This window comes from Centruroides sculpturatus, unplaced genomic scaffold (genome assembly GCF_000671375.1).
Source record: "Centruroides sculpturatus isolate CEXI.00-Female unplaced genomic scaffold, Cexi_2.0 scaffold3170, whole genome shotgun sequence".
Taxonomy (NCBI): Eukaryota; Metazoa; Arthropoda; class Arachnida; order Scorpiones; family Buthidae; genus Centruroides; species Centruroides sculpturatus.
Window position 1 is genome coordinate 2,673 of NW_019387637.1, and position 8,830 is coordinate 11,502.

Consider the following 8,830-nt stretch of genomic DNA (forward strand, 5'->3'; position numbering starts at 1 on the left):
CTATTTTAGATGCGATTTTTTGTTTTTATCTGCGTTTTAGTACGGTATGCCATGAAAACATACACTAAGAAGGGATTTTTCGAAATACCCCCTCAGGGGAAGAGAGAAAGGATTAAGAATTAACGGGAAGAACGGCTTCTACTGTACTATTTTAGATGCGATTTTTTGTTTTTATCTGTGTTTTAGTAGGGTATACCATGGGAATGCACACTAAGAAGGGATTTTTCGAAATTCCCCAGCGGGGGGAGAGGGAGAGCATTAAGGCTTAACCAGAAGAACAGCTTCTACTGTACTATTTTACATGCGATTTTTTGTTACGTTTAGTCTTCATTAAGTACTTAAGTGTATTAAATTAATAAAATTTCAGACATTGTTATAAATATTTTTATATATTTTGATTTTTTAACCAAATGTTCGAACCTTTTTAAATTTGAATTTGTTATTGCGTATCGGTTCGATTATAGAACGATTGTAAATGTTCCAGAAAATTGGTCAAATTAAAAATTGTTTGTTTGATTCTCAGCAATTCTCATCATTCTCAGTGGTAGGTGTTATATAACAATTACTATGGTTGTTGAAATACTGAATATAAATGGGGTTTGCTTGCAAAACCTCCGCGGGTGAAGTCGTGGGTAACAGCTAGTATATATATAATAGAGTTCTCTTTGTTATATATAACAGCCAGGAAAGTAAAAATTGTTAGATTATAGGAACTAATTTTTTAAAACAATACTTAATTGTATGACTGTAAAAAAAAAAAAAAAAGTGGAAACAGCGAAAGGAATTAAAATATATAACAAATTAATTTAAATGGATAAATTTTACTTTACCAATGTACATATGTACATATGTATTGTTTAAAAAAAATTGCTTTTATGTGTAACATTATTAACTGAAAAGGGAAGCTGAGTTCTGAAATGCATTTTAGTTAATGTTTATGGTAATAATGGCAATTTTTCAATGATGGAATTTTATTCTAATAAAATTTAAATAAACAACTTAAAATATTTGGTTGCTTGTGTATGAGAAATTGTAATATATTGTTTGTAATTGTTTTGTTTATGTAAAAATGAATGTGATAAATAATAATAATAATGTAAGGGCAAAAAGCAGAGTTAATAATAACAATGATAATTTTATATATTTCATTCATTCATTCTGTCCTCTTTACAGTGGGTTGCAGTTGATGGACAGTTCTTCCCCACTCTTCACAAATGTAGGCTTTTCCCAAGCTTGAGCCAGTCCATTTTTTGATGTTGTCTTGCCAGGTTAGCCTAGGTCTTCCCTTTCTCCATCTGCCCTCCACCTTACCTAATGTTATTGATAAGACGTCTATTAATTTTTATACCTTCATCTAGATTTTTGAATGCTTCTCTCATCATCCATTCACTGTAGATGTTAAAAAGTGTTGGGACAAACCACATCCCTGTCTTATTCCTTCTTTAATCTGAATCCATTTGGCATCCTCTCCCTGAAATATAACCATTGCTTTTTGACTTTTATAGACATTATAGATTATTCTCAGTAATTTTTTTTATCAATACCTATTTTTTGCAGAATCTCAAACAATAGCATTTCATTAACACTATCGAAGGCCTTCTCGAAGTCAACTAAACATACAAATAACCTCTAGTATGATCAATCATCCTTTATCCTGTAAGTTGTATCATTGTAATGGCTTCTCTTGTCCCTCTGCCTCTTCAGAAACCAAATTATGACTCATCTAGTTTCCAATTTATGTAGTTTTCTATTCTTCGCTGTATGATGTTAACTAAAACCTTTGAAGCATGGCTTATCAAACTAGTAGTTCTGAATTTATCACAGTATAAGGTACTCACAGTTTTAGGAACAGGGATGAACATAGATTTTGTGAAATCATTTGGAATATCTATCTCTAAAATTTTGCTAAAAAAATTAGTTAGGATTCCTTCCTTAAAGCTATGGGGAAATGTTCTATCTTCCTCCATAGCCTTAAGGGGTTCTCCTTGTATTTCATCCATTCCTGGTGCCTTTCTGTCCCTCAGCTTTTTCAATGCAGCATCAATCTCTTCCTTAAAAAAGGTTACTCTCTCTTCTTTCTCCTCATCCCTTCTAGGTTTAAATTGTCCTCATTTCCATAGAGATTATCTACATATCTTTCCCATCTTAGCACTTGTTTATCTTTCTGCAATAAAATGTTTTCATTTTCATCTCTCAGAGTCCCAATTCTGCATTTCCTTTTTTTCCCTGAGATTAACCTTAGCTTTTCATATACTCCTCTTAAGTTGTTCCCATTTACGCAATGACCATAATTGATTCCAGACCAGATTTCCAGACCATAATTGATTCAACCACTTTTCCTTTGCCTGTTTGCACATTATTCTTATTTGTTTATTATGATTCTATATTTTTCTTTTGTATTATTAGTGTTTTTATATTATCTTCTTTCATCCATCTTTTCTGCTATCTCCTCTGTGACCCAAGGCTTCTTTATTTGTCTCCTTTTCTTGCCGAGGATGTCAACCGCAGTGTCTTTAAATTTTTTTTCAAATCATTTCAGGTTTCTTCTGTGCTTCTATTAGTGTTGAAATTTTGCAGTCTTCCTGATATGTCAGCCTGAAAAGTCTTCTCAATGTAGTCTTTCCTCAATGCCTCTATATTGAGCCATTCTTTTGCTATTTTTGTCCTAACATATTTCAGCCTTATTCTTAGTTTTGTTACCAGTAGACTATGATCACTGTTGCAATCTGCATCTGGATAAGTCTGTGTTAATTATTGCATTTCTAAATCTGTAGTTGACTAGAATTTAATCAATTTGGTTTCTTGTTTCTGCTCTTCTTAACCTGTTCCAAGTAGCCAATCTTCTTTCATGATGTTGGAACTGGGTGTTAGTTACAATCATGTTGGTTCTTCTGCAAAATTCAATAAGTCTACTTCCTCTTTCATTCCTTTCTCCTAAGCCCCATGGTCCAATTACATTATCTTCTCTCCCTCTTCTGATCTTGGCATTCATGTCCCTCATAATAATCACTACATCTCTCTTCTTTTTAACTTGTAGGCATTTGTTTATTTGTTTATAAACTTCCTCTGTCTCCTCATCTGAATGGTCAACATTTATCCTCAGTGCTATAGTTCTATCAGATACTTCCAATATCCATCAATTAATTTAACCATCTTCTTTTCCAGCATTATCCCAACTCCTCTTTGATGTTCTGTTCCTCCTGAGTAAATAAATCTTTTTTCTTTCAGTGATAATATCTCCTTTTCCAGTCCATCTTGTTTCAGAAATCCCTAAGATTGAGATCTTCAGTCTTTTCATTTCATGCATTACATTTGCCATCTTTCCTATTTGATATAAAGATCTAACTATCCAGGTACCTGTATAAATGCATTTCTTAAGGTTTGCATAGCTGTGTGGAATTTTTGTATCCAATCCAAGAGTCCCTAATGGCTTTGATCCTGTAGTGTCATTTAAAGCATTTCTCTCGTTTGATCTGTGTACTTCCTGTAATTCCAGTACAGGTCTGCTGCACCTCTAACTGGTAGCCAATTGCATAGGGGTCATACTCCTATCCATTTCTCTGCTAAATGGATTATTTCTTCTGTCCATCAAATCTTGGGGAGACAGATACATGGTGGTTCCCTGTTGCATTTTATGCTTCAGCTCTTATATTTAATATAATTAATTATTTTTCAATTAATTACATCAAACAAAACTTTAAAATACAGTCGACCCCCCAATAACGCGGTAGATACGTTCCACTTTATAAGAATTTTACGTTGTAGGAATCCTTAAATACATGAGCCAATCATAGCCCGGCACGTGTGCAGTTTACGGACTACTGCTGTTTGAAAGGTTTTCTTCCATAAAATTAATTGATTCTAGACCAATTTGACTCAACATTTCTAAAACATGTATAATTTTTTGGGAATAATCCGTATGAACTATGCTATAAACAAAAAATTGTAGGATTACTTACCGAGTGTGCACCGTTCAACGACGCCATTGCTTAAGCTTGTTTTCGTCACAGAGCGGCGCACCAAACAGCGGGTGTGTTTTCTGATAAGTTATTTTTCTGCGAGAAATTTGTTGAACTTTGGAGACATCATTAATAGAAATAATTTTTATGGCCATTGAATAAGAAATGCTTTTTTCACAAGAAATGTATAAAATTACAGTACTGTATTAGACTTACAGTATCTAATTTACATACCGTACAGACGATAGTAAACTCAATTTACCTGCCTAAACTCTCCATAGCGTGTAAGTAGTTCGGCTGCTCGTCCACTATTGGTCCAGATTCGACCAATCCTGTCGTGACACGAGTCGGCAATGACGTTTTACCGCATTTTATGAGTCTCTTTTAGCATCTTTATACGAATACAGTCACAATTTTTTCGCCGCGATATACGAATCCGCATTATATGAACCTATGTTATGGGGGGGTCGATTGTATTTGATTACTTCAATTTTAAATTCTTCTATTCTATTCTCCTCTTCTAACATTAATCTTATTAATATTAATTAAATGCTTCCAAAATAAAAACGACAGGTATAACGAAAAATACAAAACAAATGTTTTCTTATGTTCCACAGAATTGCATGTACAAAGAGACACTATGGTTTACACAAACCTAGCCACCACAACAGTTTTGACATTGTATATTTTGCATTCTAAATATATAAAATTCCAGAAATGTTATGTATCGTATCCAATTATAAATATATTCCTACAATAATTCAATTAAAAGAGATTTTTCAGTAAGATTTCAAATAAATTTGTCGATTCTATGCTATTAAATATAAGAAGGACAGTCACAAATATTATTTGCTAGCAAATGAATAAAACTCGAATGTAGAAATCATAAATAATTATTATTTGTATTGACAATGATGAAATTGTGTCCTCTGTGTAGAAGGTGAATACAATATGCAATTGTTCCATTTCTATGTAACATTATATTCACAGTGGTACCATTCAACTTCTAGTTCTGAAACCATTCTTTACTTTTTCCCTTCTGTTCTTTCTTGTAAATATACATATACCTTGCTTTGAGAAATGGCAGAAAAATTTAATTTCTAAGTTATTTAGAATGATTTTTAAAATGTTGATATTAAGCCAGAAAGATTCAAAAGCATTAGTTTTAAATCTTTAAAACTTTGCTCCAATAATGAGTTTAGATTGCAGTAACGATATCAACGAGCAATTATTTGTTATGACATTGTCACAATGCTGGGCTGAAATTTTTAATCATATTCTTAATTTATTCAATTTAAAATATATGTTATCCATCTCAACTTGTAGTGTCTTGCCCCTGTACATCATACTATTCCTGATGACAACAGAGTTGTGCTAGTCATCTATGTAACTCCCAGTCTAAACAGGAAGTTCGTATACAGTTAATTGGAGCCTCCTGCACCTAAGTTTTCCATATCTGGTCTCAACTTTTATCTATCTAGCACTGTTCTCATGATTAAGGAAGGAGACAGCAGACAGAGGGAATATATAGATATACAATTTTTTCAAACTGTAGCCCAATAATAATTATTATACAGTAAGATGCAATTTTCTTATGTTTGTATCTTATTGTTTTTAAAAAATTTTTAAATTTAATTAAGAAAATGCTGTCCAAATCAATTATATCAATATATTACCATGTGTCAAACTGTGGCTCATACAGCTGAATGTTGTTCTTTTAGACTCTTATTGAAGATCCCATATAGTTGTATAATTTCTTTTTTATAAACTTAGTACATACTGCTTACACATACATAATATTTTTGTAAGATTTTTGACTATTACATTTAGTATATATATAAAGATTTTAGGTGCAATTCACAACTTAATGTTGAACAGACAATTGAAAGCTTAAGGTATGGTACATGCATAAAGTTGAAGGAGTTAAATAATTAAAGAAGAAAAAAAAAAAGTCAGTATCACTGTAGATTTGTTATTGCCTCTGCTAAGCATGTGAAGGGACAGATAAAGATGGACTCAATTATATGTATAGTCCAAAAAGAAATATATTTTTTCTATAAGAGTTAAATAATTGTTTATCTAGTCAGTCATAAAGTACCAGTAAAGTCATAACAGTGATAACTATAGTATTTTAACTATATATAATATAAATAGATGATGTAGATTCTAATAGTCATGTAGCTCTTGTGTATTTCTGATAGGCAGTGTATGTCTCCTAATATGACAAAGTTTGGCCACCCCTGACATATTATATGAAAAAAATAATAGGAAACATTTTTAAATAGATTGTAGAAAATTTTCATTGTATTTTGTTTACAAATTACATTATTTCATTTTCTACATATATAATTGTAATAATACTAATAAATATAAATTTAATTGATTTTCCATTTTACTTTAGAAATATTATTTTTCTTTGCTTGATAATCATTTTTATTTCATTAATACCTCATTTTATTGTTAAATTAACAGAGTGTTTGCTTTAAGAGCATTTGTCACTTTATGCATAAACAAACTGATTTTAACATTCAAAACTATCAAAATATGTCAATTATGAAGTAATTGTGCAAATAAATTTAAGAATGTTTTAGTTTGATAAATATTGTTTATAATCATTTATAAATATCTTTTGGTAAAACAGATTTAATTAGTAATTTACTTATTACTTAATAAAAATTAAATTGGAAATAAATTATAATAATCAGAGCTTACATTTATATAAGAATCACTGGAATTGCCATCTTGTTGAGATTTCACTAAAGCGCACAATCCTGGCACAACAACCATTTCCTTATTATATATTTATACACCTATATTTAAATAGAAAAATTTTAATTTCAAATGGAAAATTTAGCTTAAAATAGCCAAAGTGGCTATCGCCTACCTGGACGTACGAGCACCTGCCCGTCTCCAATGTAGATCAATATCATACTGCCGTCATATAATTGCTTGATGAGTTTTTCTATATATATATATAAAAAAAATTTAATTTATAAAATTATATTTGTATTTTACTTTATATAATATTAAATCAATTACTGGTATATGTTTTATACAGTTATACTTAAATTTTAAAACTGTACACTTAAAATTTTACTATCTATTAATGGTTTGCTACCAATATTTGTTAACCACTAAAAATATATATATTGTATTTATTGATAAATTTTTGTATGAAAGCTGTAAAATCTGTTATTTATTCTGGAAGTTATTTTTATGAATGAAATAATCCTAATTTTGTTCAATAAATGAAAATCTGGGGCCGTATTCTGGTCACTGTCTCTGGTCTCGTCTCTCGCAAGCTGGTCGCTGATTGTCTAATCATTTGGATTAGTCAATCAGCGACTGGCTTGCGAGACGAGAGACAGTGACCAGAATATGGCCTCTGATAAACTAATTTTAATATTTCATCATCATTTTAACAATATAAAAAGATTAAATTAAATAATTCAATGATAAAATATTAGATTATCAGCCTTGATTCAATATAAATATTATCTATCAAAATAATTTAATAAAATTAAAATTACTCTTAATAACAAATAATTTTTATATCATCAATTAAAAATATCAGAAGTTATACCATGTTTTATTACTTGATTATGAAATCTAATTTTTAAAATTCTTTTTATAAACATTAGAACAATCTCACTTGTGCATTTAATATGAAAGAAAATCAATACCAAATTGATCTAGAAAATAGAATTTTGTTTCTTTGAAATCTAAAATATTCCAAATTCATCATTTTATTAACTTAACGATGTTAAGGGACAAATGGCCAAAGCAGTAAAAGTATCAGCCTATTATTCTAGGATCTGGATTTGAGTCCAGATCACAAATTTTCATGTATGATTGACCTGGAAAAGTTGGACACCATTGCTTATCATTCTGTTGCTTCCATTATGAACTTTGGCAAATTCATAATGGGCATAAAAAAAGACCATCTTACAGGGCAGTTTAAAAAACATCTTGTAATAAATGGTCAAAGTTTATTATTAAATATATAAAAATCTATTTTATAAAACTATTAATTTGTTTCAGAAAATGAATACTTTGTATGTTTTCATGCATTATTTATAATAAAGAATGTGGATAACAAACAGTGTTATATAAAGTATAGTAATTATAAGTTTTTGTTTTATTTATTTATTTTTGTTTTGATTTTAATTTAAGATGCTTGTAAAAGGCCAACGTGGCCACAGTGTCTTTTTGAGAAAAAAAAAAAAAATTATAAATAGATTATATTAATTTATGAACTTTTTGTTTGTTATTTAAATTAAATCAATAGATTCTGACTTTTTATATGATTAGAATTTAATTAATTTAGAATGTAAATCAGATGGGTAAGCAATATCATAGTATATATTAGAATTAAATTAGAATTAATTAGAATTCAAAGACCATAAAAAATGTTTACTTTTTAAGTGGGTGAATATTTTAATCATAATATTACCAATAGGTATCTACTTTCCAAAACTGTTTTCTAATTAGTCCAATTGTGGTTCCAATGACAAATTAAAAGTTGCTATGCACTGTTTTACCAATACATATATTTATTCCATTGTAACAAATACAACAAAATAGGCTTCCATAGAAACACTGTAATTTCAAACTTGTAGCATTTCCTTTTCATTACACCATGTTTAGCTGCCAACAAACATCAAGAGAAAACATTACACCTATTGGTAATATTATGATTAAAAATTAGAATTCAATTTTAGAAACATCTAATGAAAAAATTGATCCAAAATAGAATCCAAACAGATAATTCTCACAAATTTTTATTAAGAGTTCTTTCTTACAAATTAATAAAGAATTTTTATTTAGAAATAATTATTAAAAGAATCAAATAATTTTGCCTATAAGGGCAT

At 29.5% G+C, this 8,830-nt stretch overlaps 1 long non-coding RNA gene across 1 annotated transcript in view; it reads right to left on the minus strand.

The window, feature by feature from the left end:
* The window catches only part of LOC111616547, a 10,217-nt gene extending 1,665 nt beyond the window's left edge, over positions 1-8,552 (minus strand). The window contains exons 1-3 of the long non-coding RNA XR_002755268.1: positions 8,413-8,552; positions 6,844-6,921; positions 6,672-6,769 (exon numbers count right to left, since the gene is read on the minus strand). This is a non-coding gene — a long non-coding RNA (uncharacterized LOC111616547). The remainder of the gene's footprint in view (positions 1-6,671; positions 6,770-6,843; positions 6,922-8,412) is intronic.
* Positions 8,553-8,830: the final 278 nt, after the last annotated feature.